This window comes from Fukomys damarensis, unplaced genomic scaffold (assembly GCF_012274545.1).
Source record: "Fukomys damarensis isolate Sample0158 unplaced genomic scaffold, DMR_v1.0_HiC HiC_scaffold_17, whole genome shotgun sequence".
NCBI classification, from domain to species: Eukaryota; Metazoa; Chordata; class Mammalia; order Rodentia; family Bathyergidae; genus Fukomys; species Fukomys damarensis.
This window is the reverse complement of record NW_022900929.1, coordinates 47,719,483-47,738,403: the sequence shown is the minus strand read 5'-3', so window position 1 is coordinate 47,738,403 and position 18,921 is coordinate 47,719,483. Positions and strand designations below refer to the sequence as shown.

The following is an 18,921-nucleotide window of genomic DNA, read 5'->3' as shown; positions in this document are numbered from 1 at the left end:
CTCCCTTTCTTTTCTCTTCCCCTTCCCTCCCTTCCCCTTTTCCTTTCCTCTTCTCCCACCCTCTTCTCCCTTTCCCTCCCCCTTCCTCTTCACCGTAATCTTCTCCCTTTCCTTGTCTCTCCCCTCACTCCATCGCTGGGGCTCTAATACAGAATCCACACCCTGTACATGCTAGGCAAGCACTCTCCCACTGAACTACAGCCAAGGATTCAGTGTTTCTGTAAAAAACGACTGGCTCTCTGGTGGTAATTCCATGTCAGAATTTTTCTAAATTCTATTGAAAAAGAATAGAAAGGCCTGACATGGTAGAAAAATTGCACAGGGTGAAGGTACAGCAAGTAGAAATCCTATCAGGCTCCTAATTATAAATTCTATTATATTAATTTAAAAATTTAGTAAAGGATTTTCAATAGCATAGCAGAGACTAGTCATGAAGGGGAATTGTATTTAAGCTGGAAATATCAATACAGGCTCCCTAAGAAAGTTTTAGAAAAAGCAATGAACCCACAGAAATATTTATTTTAATTAACCTTAAAAAAGAACAACCATAGGGAACAATACACAATTCAGAAAATGGTTGGAACCTCTTTGCAAAGAAATGAAGTGGGCTATATCCTCTTAATAATAATTCCTATCATTTAAAGAGCAGGATAATTCCTTATATTATTTTATTCTGAAAGAATAAAAAAGAATGGAGGTAATGATCATTGCAAGACACACTAGAAATATTATTTAAACTGCATCAAGCACAAATGGCACTTAAATCAGTAAGAAGAGGCTTGAGTACTACTGTATATCTAGACTTTTAAGAAACTTAACTAAGGGGCCTGGGATTTAGCTCAGTGGTGCCGCCACTTGCCTCACAAGGGCAAAGTTTCGAGGTGTATCCCTGGTACAAAACAAAAAAAAAAGAAATTTAATTAAGAAATGAAATGTTCAAGTAGGGCAGATCTGGGGAAGAGTTCAACATTGCAACTTCAGAACAGACATTTTGGGGCCGTGGATTTAGCTCAGTGGTTCCGGTGCCTGCCTCACAAGCACAAGGACCTGAATTCGATCCCTGGTACCCTCCCCCCAAAGAATAGACATTCTGAATAAGGCAAACAAAAAGTGCCAAATTAACAATTAAAGATCCAATTTTCTCACAACCAATAAGAAATTAGACTTGAAATATAGATGAATCATGTGGTGTAATAGAGTGATTATGAACATCTGAAGAGCAAGTTACTATTTACAATAGTTCTGATACTCACACATCTTTTCACTTGATTCCCCAATAATATAAGGTGGACAGATATTATTCTCCTATCATTTTAGTGGTAGAATTATTTTACCTCCTAAAGGCTAAATGATTTCCCCAAGGAATATAATTAGTGGTTGGGAACTCCAAGTACAAGTCCAGGTCTTGCCATCCAAAGTGGGGAGAGGGGAGGTCTATACACATTATTAAATAATAAGGAAAGTACCTCTGCAGCAGCATGCAGTAAGAGAAGAAAAATAGATGCACTGCAAAGATGATTACCATTTCCAGCAACATAAAATTATCATTAGTAACATAAAAATGATCTGTAGTAACATAAAAATAAAATATGAGAGTCAGGGAGCAAGAAAAAGATGCCCGGCCCATCCTTGATCTTGCCTTTCAGGTGGGATGTGACAAAGACCCGTAACCATTTCAAAGTCCTAGATGTCCAACCAGTCACTCACTCAGTTTATTCCAACCTGCTCTGAGGACTGCTGCTAGCAAGTCGGTTTTAAACACAGAAACAGACAGAAGTGATGAACTTGATTCGATTTCATGGTAACGTGAATGAGAACAGTATGGTGAAGCACTTTTATCAGTAAGAATAATTATTATATTTGGTGGGACAGAAGTAAGGCGTGTCCTTGCATGTGCAAGTCATGGCAAACCATTCTTGCCTATCTAAGAGAGTTACCTGGATAAATAAGACACAAACCATTACTTAGACCTGATACTGCCGTGTTGGTCAATCTTCTGTTACTGTAACAAGTGCCTGTTACATAAAGCTTACATGAAGAAAAGGTTTACTCTGGCTCACAGTTTTGGGGCTTTCTGTTCATGATCGGTTGGCTGTGGTGAGGCAGCAGTCTCAGGATAAAATGTAAAAAACCTTAACATTTCACCCACATATTTAAGTCATATGTATTTTTATAGGATGTACCCAGAGAGGCATGATTAAAACATACAACTGTACATGTGTATATTCATATACATTGTATACTGCTATATGCTATGCAGACGTGCAGGAATGTCTGGTGCATTAACTGTCTCTGCAGCCTCTTAAGTGGTCTAGCAATGAAACAGCACACAGATTCAATGTTTCATGTAACTGAGGGCTCCCAAGGTATTTAAGCTGCTGCATCTAAGAAAGAATTCTCTTAAACAGTAGGCTCCTATGATTAGGACTGCTTGGTATATCTATATCTATATCTATATCTATATCTATATCTATATCTATATCTATATCTATCTAATCTATATCTCTATATCTCTATATCTAAAATATTATTCCTCTATGAGAAGCCACTTTAATACATATCTCATTACAACAGAAGAATTCCAAGGGTGAAGTCCCTCTGCTGCATTTTCCTCATGGGACATCCCACTCATATCCAAGCATATATTTCAATGGGAAGCCAGGAAGGCAGGAACCTGGTCCTGCTGACCCTATTCCCAGGAGTTCCAGCACATCAAATAATGTACTTAGTGTCCACCCTGAGCCCTTTGCATGAAGAAGGTATAGTCTTATCCCAGAGTCTGGAGAAATAACAGCTGGTTTGTGTAGATGGGAAGGCAAACTGTCCTATGACTGCAGCATTAAAGTTTCTGTCATGCAGCATAGGAAAATTCATTGTTTCATTCATATGTTTTAATTATTCCTGCCATCAAATTAACAAAGCTCTAAAATTAAAGTAACAAAGATTTTATGAAAGTCTCGTATAATAAATTCCACCCCTATTGTCCTACTCACAGAATTTCAAAGACTACTATGCTATTTACTTTTCTTATTATTTTCAAGGGAAAAACTTAGATCTCTTTCTCCCCAGGTTGCCTAAATAATGGTGATGTATTTTTCTCTAATGGCATAGAGCAAGGCTGCCTTCTGCCAGATTTGTTGATCAGGTCTGAGTTAATGGTGGTGGCTCGTTTGAAGTGGATTCTTGTACCTGTGTGTTTCAGGTGGAGTTCATGCAAAAAGATGGGTAGAATGGTCCTCTGGGGTCTCACTGTGACCAAGAAGGTCTTATCTTGCTTTATTTCAATCTTCTTATTTTTTAGGGGAATAAAAATAGCACTTAAAAGTCTTAGTTGGCTTTGTAGTGGGTCCAATTGTGGAAGATCAAATAATAAGAAAACTTTATGACATTACCAGGGGCCACAGAACTACATTTATGTAACTATAAAACCAACTGCATTTACAACATTTATTTTTTTAATAGAAACTCTAAATGCTTATTAAAGCACCCTGACCTTGTAATTAATTAGTCTGGATACACATGATGCTGGTGACTACTACTTAGAAACATTCTGAATATTGTCTTTAAGAAAAAATAGTTTGAAGAAAGTGGGTAGTTACGTGAGAAACAATAGTATCACAAATAACATAAAACAATACAGACCTGAGATAAATAAGTCAGATATCTACGTATACCTACATGCATCTGTATCTATACCTATATCTCCTACATAACATATACTTATTCCTTTCACTCTGTAATAGAGGATAGTCAACCTTTTCTTTATATCGAGGAAAATAATTAGTAATTTATTAGTGACGTAATTCTAGTGATCCCCTAGAAAGAAACCTTGATAAAACTGACCAGGAGTGGGAACCTATAGGAAATGGGGCGGGGTCCACTAGCTGTATCTCTGCTCTATAGTTCTAATGAAACCAATCTTAGTTAAATAATACCAGTGGGTAAAGAGGTAGATCCTGAAGATGAATAAGTGAAGCCTGGAGATTCAACTGAGTTAACAAAAGCTCTGCATCCAGTAGAACAAGGAGCAAAATGCTAGGCATTCTTGTTTTTCCTCTGACTTCTAGCCATCAAAACTTTATGTGTATGGTTTTTCCTGCAAGGGTTATTAGAATATCCAAGAAGATGAGAAAAGAGGAAAGTGGGTAAAAAGGTATTTGCTACATAGGGGTGGGAAAAATTGAATTGCTGCATGATAGGTTGATTTCTTTCAGAGCTATCTATGATAAAGAGAATGGACAATTAGCTATTTTTCTCTTGCATAATTATTATGTAGATGGTGGTGGGGACAAGAAACATTGTTACTGTGGAAATCATGAAAAAGAACTATTATTTTAAAAAATTTTTTTGGTACCAGGTATCGAATTCGGGTCTTTGCACTGTTGAGGTAGGCAGCGGAACCATTGAACTAAATCCCTGGCCCTAAAATTTTTTTAAAAATAAATTTTATTTTATTTTATCCCTTTCCCCCTGGCAAGGCCTCTGTCCTCCCTATGTAAGAAAGCTTTGTTTCCATTTTTTCTATTGTCACTTTTTTTGTTTTGTTTTCGGTTTTTTGAGGCAGGGTCTCTCTATGTAGTTGAGACTGACCTGGAACTCACTATGTAGCCCAGTCTGGTCTCGAACTCACAAAGACCCTCCTGCCTCAGCCTCCCGAGTGCTGGGATTATAGGTTTGGCCACCCCGCCCGGCCTCTATTGTCACTTTTTTTCTTGTTCCTTCCTTTCTCCCTCCCTCCTCCCTTGTTCCCCTTCCCATTTGAATACTTTCTTCCAGCTTCCTAACATCCATTATACATCTCAGGCTTTTTTTTCTTTTTTTTCTTTAAAGCCACTTAAATTCAAACTCCCAGGTCCCATCAGAGGAAATTCTCTGGTCCCCTATTCAGACCCCAGTTTCTGAAGCCATCAGCATCTTCTCCTGGCCGCACACTGCTCTGGAGCCCTGGGCGCCCTGGGAACCCCACCTGGCTCCAGGCTTGGACACCTTGCAGGACAGCACAGCGGGGTCAGGGGCATCCTTGGAAGGCTGGGTCCGGGGATGCTGTCAGCCCTGAGCCTGGCTGTGGACCAGCTGGGCAGAGATGACCCGGTTTTCTGGAGCAACGGAGACAGGGTGCACTCAGGGGCTCATCTCTTGTGAAGAAATGACACTGCCCAACCTCCACACTGGGTCGCAGAATGATGCGTGGGGCCCAAGCCGGGCAGCCCTGATAGGATGTGAGAGCCCTGTGGTCCCCAGCACTGGCTGAGCTCGGGACCCATAGCGTGCTACCTGTGCGAGTGCACCGTTCCAGGAGGGACCTTCCAGCCTGTAGGGAACGATGGGCAGCCCTGATAGGATGTGAGAGCCCTGTGGTCCCCAGCACTGGCTGAGCTCGGGCCCATAGCGTGCTACCTGTGCGAGTGCACCGTTCCAGGAGGGACCTTCCAGCCTGTAGGGAACGGGAAAGGGTCATCACCAGAGCCCCTGCAGTGAGTCCTGCTTTTCTGTGAGCCAGGACATCACAAGGTAAATTAATTCAGTCAGAAAATGGGACTTACAGAAGAAGCTGAGCATTGGGCCTGATGAATGCTGCTCTGGGCAGCAAAGACCAAAAAAGAACTATTACTAAGAATCATTTATCCGGCTGAGGATCTAGCTCAGTGGTGCCACCTGCCTTGCAAGTGCAAGGTCCGGAGTTTGATCCCTGGTACCGAAAACAAAAGAAAAGGTTATTTATAATGAGATGTTACTTCAAGTGATGAATAATTTAATAAATGATTACAAAGATCAAAGACTTAAATGACAGAACTGATTAAATGATGTATCTATAGTAAATACCAGTTGTTTGCTAATTAATATGTCTTGTGTGGGCATATTGAATATGTAATCTGTAATCTATTTGGTGTTATGAAGTCAGCATTCTCTTGGAGACATTTCCTGCCTGGTTTTGGTACTTCCTGCCCACTACTAACCTGAATTTTTCTTATAGTCATTCCTAGGAGATATTCAACAAAATTTCTTAAATTTATTGATCTCAAGCAAAATCTGATGTTTATTAATTTGTAGCAGGGTAACGAATGAGTGGTCTGGAAAGAATATGAAACCAGAGGAGTGTGAGTTGGCAAGTGATGCTTATGTAGGCAGCTAAACTTTAAGAAGTATAAAAACATGGTTGAATTTTAAAGCTCACTAAGAGGGCTGAGGATGGAGCTCAGTGGAAGAGTGTTTGGCTAGCATGAGTCATTCTTGGGGTTCAGTCCTGAGTACTGCCCCCACCCTCCCCAAAACACCCCAAACCCTCAAAAGCAACCCCTTGCCAAATCCCAAAGATGCCAAAGGTAACTGAAAGTTTGAATCTACGCCAGTTACTGAGAAGGAAGTCCATGGTAGGAGGGTCTGAGATGACAGGCGTGTCATCAGGGGTATCTCTGGCTGAGGGAAAACACATGACAAGGGGCAGAAGTGTGGCCAGTGGGGATAGCAAGGTTGTGCCCGCAAGTTATATGAGGGCTAATAACAAGAAAGTACAAGTGGTTGAGTCCACCGGGGGCTGGCTGCCAGTTGACAAAGACATGAATTTTAAGTTGCTCAAAACCAGTGATTTTTCTCAAAGGCAGACAACACTGCCCATTTGTTAGCTTTGGAACACATAGTTTTTTTTGTTTGTTTGCTATTTGAGCTCCCTTAAAAATAACAGGTTCTTCAAAAAACTTCTAGACTTAATTGACAGATTCAGTAAAGTATCTGGATACAAGGTGAATACCCAAAAATCAATAGCCTTTCTATACACAAATAACAGACAGACAGAAAGAGAAATAAGGGAAAAAATTCCTTTTACAATAGCAACCAAAAAAAATGAAGTATCTAGGAATCAATCTAACAAAAGAAACAAAAGATCTCTACACTGAAAACTACAGCACTCTGAAAAAAGAAATCGAAGAGGATATAAAAAAATGGAAAGATATCCCCTGCTCCTGGGTAGGAAGAATCAACATAGTGAAAATGGCCATACTACCAAAACTGCTATATACATTCAATGCAATGCCAATTGAAATTCCAACACTATATTTCACAGAACTAGAAAAAAGAATCCAAAAATTCATTTGGAACCACAAGAGACCTAGAATAGCAAAAGCCATTATAGGCAACAGTCACATGGCACCAGGTGTAACAATTCCCAATTTGAAACTATACTACAAAGCCACTGTGATAAAATCAGCATGGTACTGGCAAAGAAATAGGCCTGAGGATCAATGGAACAGACTGGAAGACACAAAAACAAATGCAGATGTACTCAGCTACCTCATCTTCGACAAAGGAGCTCACCATCCTCAGTGGAGGAAAGATAGCCTCTTTAATAAATGGTGTTGGAAAAACTGGATATCAACCTGTCACAGATTAAAATTAGACCCTTATCTTTCGCCATGCACTAAATTAAAATCCAAATGGATTAAAGATCTAAATATTAAAACAGAAACATTAAACTTGCTGGAAAGTAAGTTAGGCAGAACTCTGGAAGACATTGGTATAGGAAAAGACTTTATGAACAAATCCTCAGTAGCACGGGAACTAGCAGAAAGAATCAACAACTGGGATCTCATCTTACTAAAAAGCTTCTGTACTTCAAAAGAAACCATTAGCAGAACTAAGAGACAATCTACAATGTGGGAAAAAATTTTTACCAGCTGTACCTCAGACAAAGGACTATTATCAAGGATATATAAAGAACTCAAAACAATCAGTCCCCCCAAATATAAAGACCCGATCCAAAAATGGGCATCCGAAATGAACAGACATTTCTCATACAAAGAAGTGAAAGCAGCAAGAAAATATATGAAAAAATGTTCCACATCACTGGTCATTCGAGAGATGCAGATGAAAACAACACTGAGATTCCACCTCACCCCACAAAGAATGGCTGCTATCAAGAAATCACACAATAACAAATGTTGGCGGGGTTGTGGGGAGAAAGGAACCCTCCTCCATTGTTGGTGGGAGTGCAGACTAGTGCAACCACTATGGAAATCAATATGGAGATACCTCAAAGAGCTTGGACTGGAGGTTCCATTTGACCCAGCCATCCCTCTGTTGGGTATCTTTCCAAGAGAACTAAAAGAATCATATCACAGAGAAGTATGTGCACCCATGTTTATAGCGGCACAGTTTGTAATAGCTAAATCTTGGAAACAACCTATTTGCCCATCCGTTGGAAACTGGATAAAGAAGTTGTGGTTTTTCTATAAAATGGAATATTACTCAGCCATAAAGAGCGAGAGAATAGATTCATTCATAGGAAAATGGATACATATTGAAGATATACTCCTAAGTGAAATAAATAAGTCCCACATGTGTAAATACCAAATAGTTTCCCTGGTGTGAATATTCTGCAACAATGCATAAGATTCTAATAAGATTACTGACATTTAGAAATGGGAGGAAAGGAGCTAAAGGTGTAGGGAAGGTGTGATACGTAGGGGAAGAACAAAAAGGGAAAAGAAAAAAATGTGAGAGAATGAAAAGATGAAAATAAAGTGTTTGTAGATGGGGAGGGGAGGAGGGGGTGAAGGGAGGGCAGAGGTAAGGGGAAAAAAATGAGAATCAAGACTTGCCATGTAAAGGTACATGATCCCAACAATGAATGTAACTGTACTGTATCCCTAAATGTACCAATAAACTCAATTAAAAAAAAAACAGGTTCTTGATATTCATTGAAATTGACTAAAATAAAATATAGCGAGCATTCTGTTTCAACTCCAACTGGTCGGGTCAATTGTTCTGACACTATATGTCATACTGAGGTTCAGACTTGGAGTTAGTGGAGACCCGGTAAGTGAGGGGACCTCCATAGGTCTTCTCTATTTTTCTTAATCTATACGCCAGTCAAAACTCACAAGTCCACAGGCCATCATACTTTCGGCCAACTGCCCACAAATTTGGGAGTTCCCACAACACTTTCAGGACCAATAATTTGCCAAAGTGACTCGCAGAACTCAGGAAAGCATTTGTTTTTGAGATTACAGTTTTCCCACAAAGGACACAGATCAGGAAAAGGTGAAGGAAGAGACACATGGTTCTAGGCAAGGACTTGGGAGGACCTGGAAGCGTAGCATGAGGTGCCCTTTCCTATGGAATCAGAGTGAAATCACCTTTCCCACACATCAATATGTTCACCAACCAGGAGGCTCCACTGAGCCTTGGTGTCCAGAGCTTCCGTTGGCATCTCATTTTGTAGGCATAGCTAATTAAAGAGTTGGCCAAGTAATTGAACTCCAGCTGCAGGCCTCCTCTCCTGCCCAGCAGTCAGGCTGAGCTGACATAATGTTGCTCAAAATTCCAGCTGTCTAATCACATGGTGGGCCTCTCTGGTAGAGAGCTCCCATCCTGAAGCTCTCTAGGGGCTCAGTGTGAGTCCCTGCCTTGGCATAATCTCAGGTGGGATTGGGGTCTCATGAATGACGAAGACATGTCTGTCAATGGGCAAATTACAAAGGTTTTACATGCTCTGTGCAGGAACCTAGGACAGATAACAGAGAAATTCTTTATTATACAACAGTATGGGAATATAGCTATTGTGGGCGTGCTCTTATATAATGAACTTTAAACCAGTTGCAGGGTGTTCTGATTTGTTTTCCAAACTGGAACCAGAGTAATCTTTTCAAAACACAGGTCCAGTCATCTCAGCCCCTACTTAAAAATCTTACAGTGGTTTCCCATTAACCTTAGTATGGAGAGTAAGGTCTCCCAGATCCTGTGTGATCCAGTTCCTGTCCTTGTGTCTAGGCTCACCTGACATACTTCTCTCCCCTTGCTCTCAGGAGCAGCCTTTCAGTTCTTTCCTTCCTTCCTTCCTTGCCTCTCCCTCTCCTCCCCCTTCTTTCTTTCTTTCTCTTTTTGTTTTGAGATATGCTCTTCCTATGTTGCCCAGCCTGGTCTTAAACCCATGGGCTCAAGTGATTTGCTCACTTCAGCCTCCTGGGTAGCTGGGGTTACAAATGTATACCACCCTGCCTGACCTTCTTGCTGCTTGGGCCCCTCACCTTGTTCTGTGCTAGGATCAGTTGTTGCCTAGCCTCTGTTTTGGTCTGTGTGCTTCTGCAGCACCTTAGATCCTTTCCTTCATTCCATCCGTCCTTCATCTGTTTTCCTATTAGCTTTAAGTTCTAAGGTGAGCTCTTTGCATTCACGGTTGTATTCCTGCTCGTAACGCCAAATGCAAGTCCCTGGCCTACACAAGGTGTTCAATGAGCCTTTGTTGAAGGAGTTAATAAATTGGTTTCCAACTCAACTCCAGGGAATCGGCAAAAACTTAATCTAGAGAGTAGTATGTGCTCTGCTTGGATTTCCCTTATTTTTTTTGTGTGTTCCATGTTCAGTTTATCCCTGTTCTTTGTACCTGTTGTTATTCTTGTTCCATTTCAGTCTGCACGGGCTCCATCTGATGTCAGGGCCTTTGCTTATGCACTTGCTTTTCCACAGTCTTTGTCAGTTGTACACCTGAGGAGACTCTGTTGTGTTCTCCAAAATGCCTGCTGCTTTTTTATTAGTCCTGGGCTGAGTCTGGCTCTGTAGTGTGGTTGTTCCACCTACCTTGCCACTCAAGAAACTAGTGTCTTTGTGCCGTCTCCTAGTCTTTGTGAACTGCTGCTTCTATGTGAACTCTGGGCTGTTTCTCACCTTTGTTTGTGTTAGATCCCACGTGACCTATTAGGTCTCTCCCGGCTGTGGCCACCCTCAGGGTTTTTTCTGTTTAATGTCACCCACTGTCAAGTGAATTAGTCTTGGTGAGAATAATCTTTCCATTGGAAGAATACAGGAAACACACACAAGAATTGAGTGAATTTACCTGAGAACATACAGATAGTAAAATCAGTGGAATTAGAATGGCAACTTCCAGGCTTAATATATAATTGCTCTTTCTGCTCTCCTGAATTGGCTCACATTTATGAGCAAAGGAATAGAAAATTTTGTTGACTATCTTTCTGTTTATCAACTTGTGCAGAATCATAGCGAACTACTTGTCCAATTAGCATCACTTCATTTGATTCTTGGATGCAGAAACGGGAAGAAGCAATGGATAGCAATAAGCTTGACTTTTCTTCACTTTCCCCTTCAGAGGTTCTGAGCAAAATGTGCAAGGAATTCAAATCACCCAAAAGCTCCAATTAAAGGGAACTTGGGCTACATATTCAGATCCCAGAGTTGCTGTCAGTCATCCAAAGTGCTCCCTTCCCTGCCTATTTTGTAAAAAATGGCAGAAAATTTATTCATATTAGGCACTGACATGTCCACACCTTCAGTTTTTAATAAAATAAATGAGAAAACAGACCTCAATATTCCCTTTGGAAGTCAGGTATTAAAATATAATATAAAAATATTCTAAAACGTCATGTTTATGAACCTCACAAATTTTTCATGAAAGATTAAATATAGATATAATTTAAGGGGCATACATTTTAGGATTTTATAAGATTAAAAGAAAAAAGATGCAGAGAAAGTTTCTGGCTCTTCAGTGGATCTGATGGATACTTGAGTCCTTCTCTTGATCATCTTGTTTTATTTTTGTCAACCATTCTCATATTGAAATGAATAAAATGGTGATGGTTAACCCCAAATAGATCATCTGATGAAGAGGAAGAATGATCATTTTCTGAGATGACCTGATCTCTTAAAACATCAGTTTAGGGGCCGCGCAGTCGGACTGGCTGCTGAGACGAAAGCTTCACTGGGGCAGTCTCCGCATATCATGGGAGATAGACGCTGCTGCTTTTGATTGGCCCTGGTCCTCACAGCTCCAAAAAGAAACAAGATCTTGATAAGCTCTATGAGCTGAAGTCCAAAGCTCGGCAGATTATGGACCAGTTTGGCCCCTCAGCACTTACCAACCTCTCCAATTTTTCACCCATAAAACCAGAACCAGCCAGCACCCCTCCACAGGGCTCCATGGCCAATAGCACCACTGTGGTAAAGATACCCGGCACTCCTGGGACAGGAGGTTGTCTTAGCCCTGAGAACAATCAGGTTTTGACCAAGAAGAAGTTACAGTACTTAGTAAGAGAAGTGGATCCTAATGAACAGCTGGATGAAGATGTGGAGGAGAACGCCAGTGGAACATGTGGATCCCAGGATTTGGCTCTGAAGAAATCTGGCCCTACAAAAAAGCTTGCACCACAGAAGCGCATAAGCAGAGAATGGCATTGATCCGGAAAACAACCAGGAAATAACACACAGAAAGGTCATGGTATGGACCTGTCCAATGTATTTGGAAGTACTTGAGCTGAGACCTCAGCCATCTCATCCTTGGAGTTTGTTTGTTTTTTTTTTTTAAATGCTTTACAGAGAAGCATATATTTTTTATTAACAGTGCAGCAATATCTATAATGACTGAGAGGATCTGCCAAAAGAATAAAGCCTCCTACCCCTAACTTCCAGTCCCTTTTCCCTGCCATCTCAAAGAGGAGCAGTATATCTTCCAGAGAAGATTTTATTTGTGGTTTATTATATAAGTGATTGAATATGGGACAAAGCATTATGGTCTTATTGGGTGAGACAGTATTAGGATTTGTAGAGGGTTTTGTTTCCTCCTCCCTTCCCCTTTTCCCTGTACTTTGTAATGTCAGTGTTTATAAGAATATGAATTTGATTTGCTTTTCCAGAATAAAAAAGTTATTAATTGAAAAACAAAAAAACATCAGTTTAAAGACATTTTGGGTCTGCCTGTCAGGTTTCTGCATTGGGAGGCTCAGGCTTTCCTTTCATAGACACCAGCTTCCTTAGTCCACACTTCATGCAAGCCGCAGCCATTGTGTTTCAGGAATTGGGAGAGTGTTTCCCATTCTAATGAGAATACAACCAAGCTTTGTATTTAAAGTCCCCAACAGAATTCTTCAAAACAGACCTCAAAACTGATTGGAGCATGTTGACAACTATTTATTTTTCTGTACTGGGAGCCCAACCCAGGGCCCCACATTCATGCTAGGCAACCCATACTCCCCATGCCTACAACTGCAATCAGAATTCTGTTTCTGAGTAAGCAGCACTGCACACCACAAGGCACTGTCTTCCCTAGGTGCATTTCTAAGTTTTTATGTATCATTTGCTTGGTCTTTTCGTGTCATCAAAGGAGGCAAGTAACAAAGCAGTTTAGCTTCTTGTCCCTTTCCTCTGTTGGCTTCTGCTAGGGGTAATTTCTCTGCCCTTCCAGACCCATTTTCTACTCCCCAACTCCAGGCTACGGAGGCTGACTAAATGCACGTCAACAAACCCATGCTTTCTGACTTTTGGCTGGGTTTGGCTAAAGGAAATCATCAGTGGGAGATGGGGGCAGGTGTAGAGTGAAGCGGAAGTATTTACCCATGTAGCTCAGTCCCTTCCGACCACACCCTGCTTCAGTGGGGAGTTCTGGACATGTGACCGCACCCCTCTTCTATGGCTTTCTCTTTCTTTATAGCTGCTCTCCCTGGGAGCCCAGAGTCTCCCTTCTCTGAGACCCTCCAGACTAGAGGTGGCAACCAAGGGATTGCACCATCCATTGCTGGTTTCCTAAGTCTTGCCTACTCCTTTGCAGATATAGTGTTCTCTCTATTAAAATCTCCTCAATTGGCCTAAATTGCACAAACCAATGAAGCATCAAATTTTGCTGGGATTCTGATTGATGTTTTTGTTTGTTTGTTTCTCAGTCACCTTTCCCCCTTTATTATTGTTGTCTTATTTTCCTTTGTCCCTTTTCTCTCCAATTTATTTCCTCTCCACCATTTTTTTCTTCCTATGCTCATCTTCTCTTTCTGATCTTCATTTTTCTCTCTGGCACTTATGTCCATGTTTTTCCTTAAAGCAGCACTGCATTTATTTACCTTATTTAGGCATGGAGATGAGTTTCAATTAATGAAAAGCTTAAATAATTTGAAAAAGTGACAGAAGATATCATTGCTGCTGGGAATATAAAGTGGCAAAACACTTTGGAAAGCAATTTGGTAACTTAAAAAGTAGAATACACTCATACCATACGATCCAGCTATTCCCCCACCCCCTTGTTTTTGGTACCAAGGAGCTAACTCAGGACCTTGTGCTTGCCAGGCAGGTGGCCGCACCACTGAACCAAATCTCTAGCCCCGTCATTCCCTTTATAGGTATTTATCAAAGAAAGTTGAAAATCTATAAGGACTTTTATGTGAATGTTCATAGCAGCTTTATTTAAGATAACCCCAAAATGGAAAAAAAAAACCCCAGATGTCTACCAACAGGCAAATGTATAAACAAGTTGCAGGGCATCTGCATAATGGAACACTAGCTAGTAGTAGTTGTAAAAGGCAATGAACTACTGATATACACGAAAACATGGGTGAATCTCAAAATAACTAGGCTGAGTGAAAGAAGCCAGATTAAAAAAATACATATATTGGATGACTCCCTTTATATAAAGCCAACTACTTTATAGAGACAGAAAATAGATCAATGGTTGCCTAAAAGGCTGAGAACTTAGAAATAGCTGGGGTCAGGGGGTATAAATTGCATGAGTTAACTTTTGTAGGTAACGAGTATGATAACTTTTGACTGTGGCCTCATGTATTATACATAGGTCAACACTTCAGATCATGTACCTTAAGTATGGGCAATTTATTGTGTTTCAGCTGTATCTCAAGAAAGCTGTTAAAATAACATACAATAGACTGCAAGATAATTATTTTTCCATTGCTATGCTAACAACTCATCATAATTTAGTGGCCTAAAACAATACAAATGTATTTCCTTACAGTTTGGGGGTTAGAAGTCAGAGATCAGTAGGCTAAAGACAAAGCGGCAGCAGCTCTGCTTTCTTTTAGAGGGTCTTAGGGGAGAATTTATTTCCTTGTATTTTTCAGTGCCATTTGTGTTTCTGTCTTGTGGCACCTTTCTCATCTTCAAAGTGCACACTCCAGTCACTGCAGAATATTACCTTCTCCTCTTGTAGTGAAACCACTCCTCCTCTCCTCTCTCTCTTTTACGACTATACTTGTGATTACATCTAGGGCCCATCCAGATACCCCAGCATAATCTCCCTGTCTCAAGATTTTTAACTTGATCACAACTGTAAAGTCCTTTATGTCATATAAGAAAAATATTCATGGGCTCAAGGGATTCATGTGGGTAACTTTGGGACCATTGTTCAGCTTATCACAGATGGCATCTTGTTCACTCTGCAAAAATGCATATTGCTTAGTATCTGGGGATGGCTTATCTCTTTCTGCTTTGCACTGAGATATTTATAAGTAGCCTTGGCTCTTGAAGAGAAGGGAATAACTTCCAGATTTGATACTATCTGAAACAGCTCACTGTGAGGAAATCATTAGCTCTGTTACTTCTTATGTGATGTTATAAAGCATCCTCAGTGCAGCAGACTAAATGTTTTAAGCTTGCTTTCACATGGGCCATGCTTTTTCCTGAAAAAGGGCTTAGGTAGCTATGGGAAAGATGACCACTTTGTGGGAAGCTAATCCTTATCTTATGGGTTTCAGTCTGCCTTTTGTTAACTCATCTTTAATCATAACCACAATCTGACCCGCGAGGCACTGGGAAAAATCCTCACTACCTGCTTATTCTGTGGAATGCAAACAACAGGGTTTCTTTGTAGAGCCACTTCTAAGGAAGCTTTGAGGCTGATTCCCAAAGGAGGACAGACTGTTGGGCTTTGTTACTCCAGACTCTGGCCTTGGTAGTCCTTCTCAGAGGTGCAGGGAGGCTAGAGATAAGGGTGTATGTGCTGGGGAATTGGGTCAGAGAGACTTTTCCTTTTAAGAAACCCTGTGGGAGCAGCAGATGAAGTTAGAATGATGCTGTTGTTGCCCACACCTTCTGGGGTGGCCACCTCATACCTAAATATGTGGGCCCACACCATAGAAGGCCTAGTTTCGCTCAGTGGCATCTTGCCTGCCTTGCAAACACAAGGTCCCGAGTTTGATCCCTGGTTAAAAAAAAAAAAAAAAGGCCCAATTTGCAAAAGCCTCCCTGTCCAACCCCAAAGTGTCTCCATAATGGGTGTTTTCTAGAGTCATAAAGAAATGAGAAACAGGACTTGAATATAGACCACTGTAGACACTGGCTGAATTTTGGGGCTTATAAGATGGTTCTAAAGCTGTAAATTGAGGGAAATAGCCCGCATTTAAAAACATTTCCATAGAGGCAGGCACTGTCCTATTTTTTCTTACTTGGAGCTCCAATGGGCTCAATTTCCTCCACACACTGTGGGGGGTCTGAGGACTCTTACCTTTCCCAAGCAAAGGTCAGGTGAGGGAGCCTGGCGATATGGAAGTGTAGACCCAGTTGAAGTTCCTTCCCTCGCCTGAAGGGGTCAGTCAAGGCCAAGGTAGACGGGAGACAACTTGATTAGGAGGTTAGAAAAAAACGTCCCTAATAGCAAGTCAGGCCCCCTGGGACAAATCCTGCCTAGCTATGTGTGGTTTTTCTGCCTGGACATTGACAGATTCTCCCACAGGATTCTCCGCTTGGTTGAAGATATGGGAGTGGGCCCTGGATGTTGAAAATGGGAGTGTGTTGTGAAATACAAAAAAGGAAATGGACCTAAGGGTCTGGATTGAAGGTCTTGCAAGAGGTCTTTTTGGATATTCTTGGGATATCTGTGTCCCAGCCAGAGCCTGCAATCAGCCCATCAAAGCTAATAAGATAACTTCCATGTTAAATGAAATTATGGATGAAGGATGGAAATGTAGGAAACAGACTAATGGTTCTAATGTTTTTTTTCAGTCTTGCACTTCTCAATAAAGTGCAGTCATCTGACTCCTTGCTTATGAACTATGAAAATAATGATTCCTCTGAGAAGCTGTGAGCAATGATCATTATGCTCCTCTTTGTTTTGTCTCTAGTTGGGTGGGGTCAGGCAGAAGAATCCATGGTAGAGAAGGGCAGCAAATAACAATCTCTGCCCCTTAGACAAGCATCTCATTTTCTGTCTAGTCTTTAAGGTTGTCACATTTTCAATAGTCAATGATATTTTGATTTTAAAATGCAAAAATATTACAAGAATATATTCTTCCTATTAAGACCAGAGGAAAAACAAAAGGCTATCTATTCATCTTCTCACTTCCTCAGAAACATCTACCACTGTTAATTTGGAAGAGTATCCTTTCTATATGTAGTGCTTTAAAAATGTCTGCAATTTTTTGATACTGTTTCCTTCAAAAGCCTAATTCTCTTCACCTAGAGTGTAGGGTGTACTTAGTGACTTACTCTTAAGGCATAGAATATGGCAGAAGTAATATTTTATAATGCCCGAGATTAGAATGTAAATAGGGTTGAGGCTTCATCCTCTTGCTTGCGCTCTCAGACCACCTGCTCTGGAAGAATCAAATGTGATGTTATGAGGACACTCAAATAAACCCTAGGAGAGGCTTATATATTGAGGAACTGAGGTCTCCTACCAACAGCTGTATGAGTGGGCCATAAAAACATCACTAGGACAGATTCTGCCACATGTGATGAATAGACTCCTATATGCCAGGGAAACTGCATTTCAGGATTCCCAAGGAGAGGCAAACAAGTAGAGGACAGAACACATACTTGTATATTGAGAAAGAATACCTGTAGGTTAACATAGCAGATATGTCTAGTTTCCATAGCTTGAGTTGTGTGGTGGTTGCTGACATTTGCTGATCAGATCACCCTTCAAAATTAGGGGATTTATTATCCCAGCAACTGGTAGTGCAACAGGCATTACCCTCTTTCCCTCTTTCCTAAACTGAAGAGAGCCTTCATGTGCCTCTGTCTCAGCAGTCCACTTCTACTATGGATTAATGAGCAGTAGAGAGCACAACCTTTTCACTCCAATTTAGGAGTGCTTGGAACAGTTATCTTCAGAACTCCCTGCAAGATTGGCTGAGACATTCCAAGGTGACTGCATCACAACTAAACTCCATCCTCTGCCAAACTCCACTTCCTTTCTTTTTTTGGTGATATTGACCCCAAAAGCACCCTCTGAATGTTACTCTCCATCTCAGAGTCTGCATCTGGGTAAACCCAATCAGTATAGTGAAGGATAGAACTATTCTAAGAAAGCAATAAGATAGGGACTTAGAACTCAATTAGCAGCCATGCAGCTAGCATTAGTGGTGGTAGGTAGAACACTAATAGCCTGTGGCAGAAGGTAGAGGAAGGTGGTGCATGGTTTGCTAGTTGCGAGTTGTGATGGCGATATTATGGAAGGGAATATTGTGATATTTACCATTATGTGGAACAAGGTATCAGACATTTGAGGCTTTGGGGGGACATTTCAGATCCAAAAATCTAATGTCCATCTCATTGTGTAAAATATATTTGGTTCATCGCTAAAAGCCACCAAAATCTCTGCAAGTCACCAAAACAATTTCAGCATTGCTGAAAAGTCCAACTCTAAAATGTCCTCTGAAACTCAAGGCAAACTGTTCTCTGTGAGGCCCTGTGAAGATAAAATGAAAGTTAAACATTTCCAGCACAGAATGGTATAGGGCAAATGTCCCTATCCTAAAAGGGAGGAATAGGGTAATAGAAATTGGACAAAAGCAAGTTTAAAACCCCACAGAGCAAACATTAAATCCTGTAACTGCATGGCCAGCACCCAGAGCACGTTGTAGTGAGTTGTGAGTTCCAAAGGGCCTTGGGCAGTCCTGCTCCTGTGGACTTGCTTGTTGCAGCCCACATGGCTTCTCTCTTGGTCTGGCTTTGCTTACTGAATGTGGCTTTCCTCAGAGGACATTATAAGTTCCTGGCACCTCCAACTTCCTGAGGTCTCCATTGTACATTTCTTTGACTTCATTCTCACAGCTTCAAGCACTGCCCTCTTGTGGGCTCCTGGCAGGGTCTGTGACCCTGTCACACATTTTTGCCTGGCCTCCCAGGCCTTGTTGTGAAGTGGAAGCCTTCACAATCCTATAACTCTTGCATTCTGCGTGCTTGAAAAAAATCAAACAC

At 41.0% G+C, this 18,921-nt stretch overlaps 1 pseudogene; it reads left to right on the top strand.

Annotated features, from left to right (window-relative positions):
• The first annotated feature begins 11,676 nt into the window (after positions 1 to 11,676).
• LOC104871684 lies at positions 11,677 to 12,243 on the top strand (annotated as a pseudogene).
• The last annotated feature ends 6,678 nt before the right edge of the window (positions 12,244 to 18,921 follow it).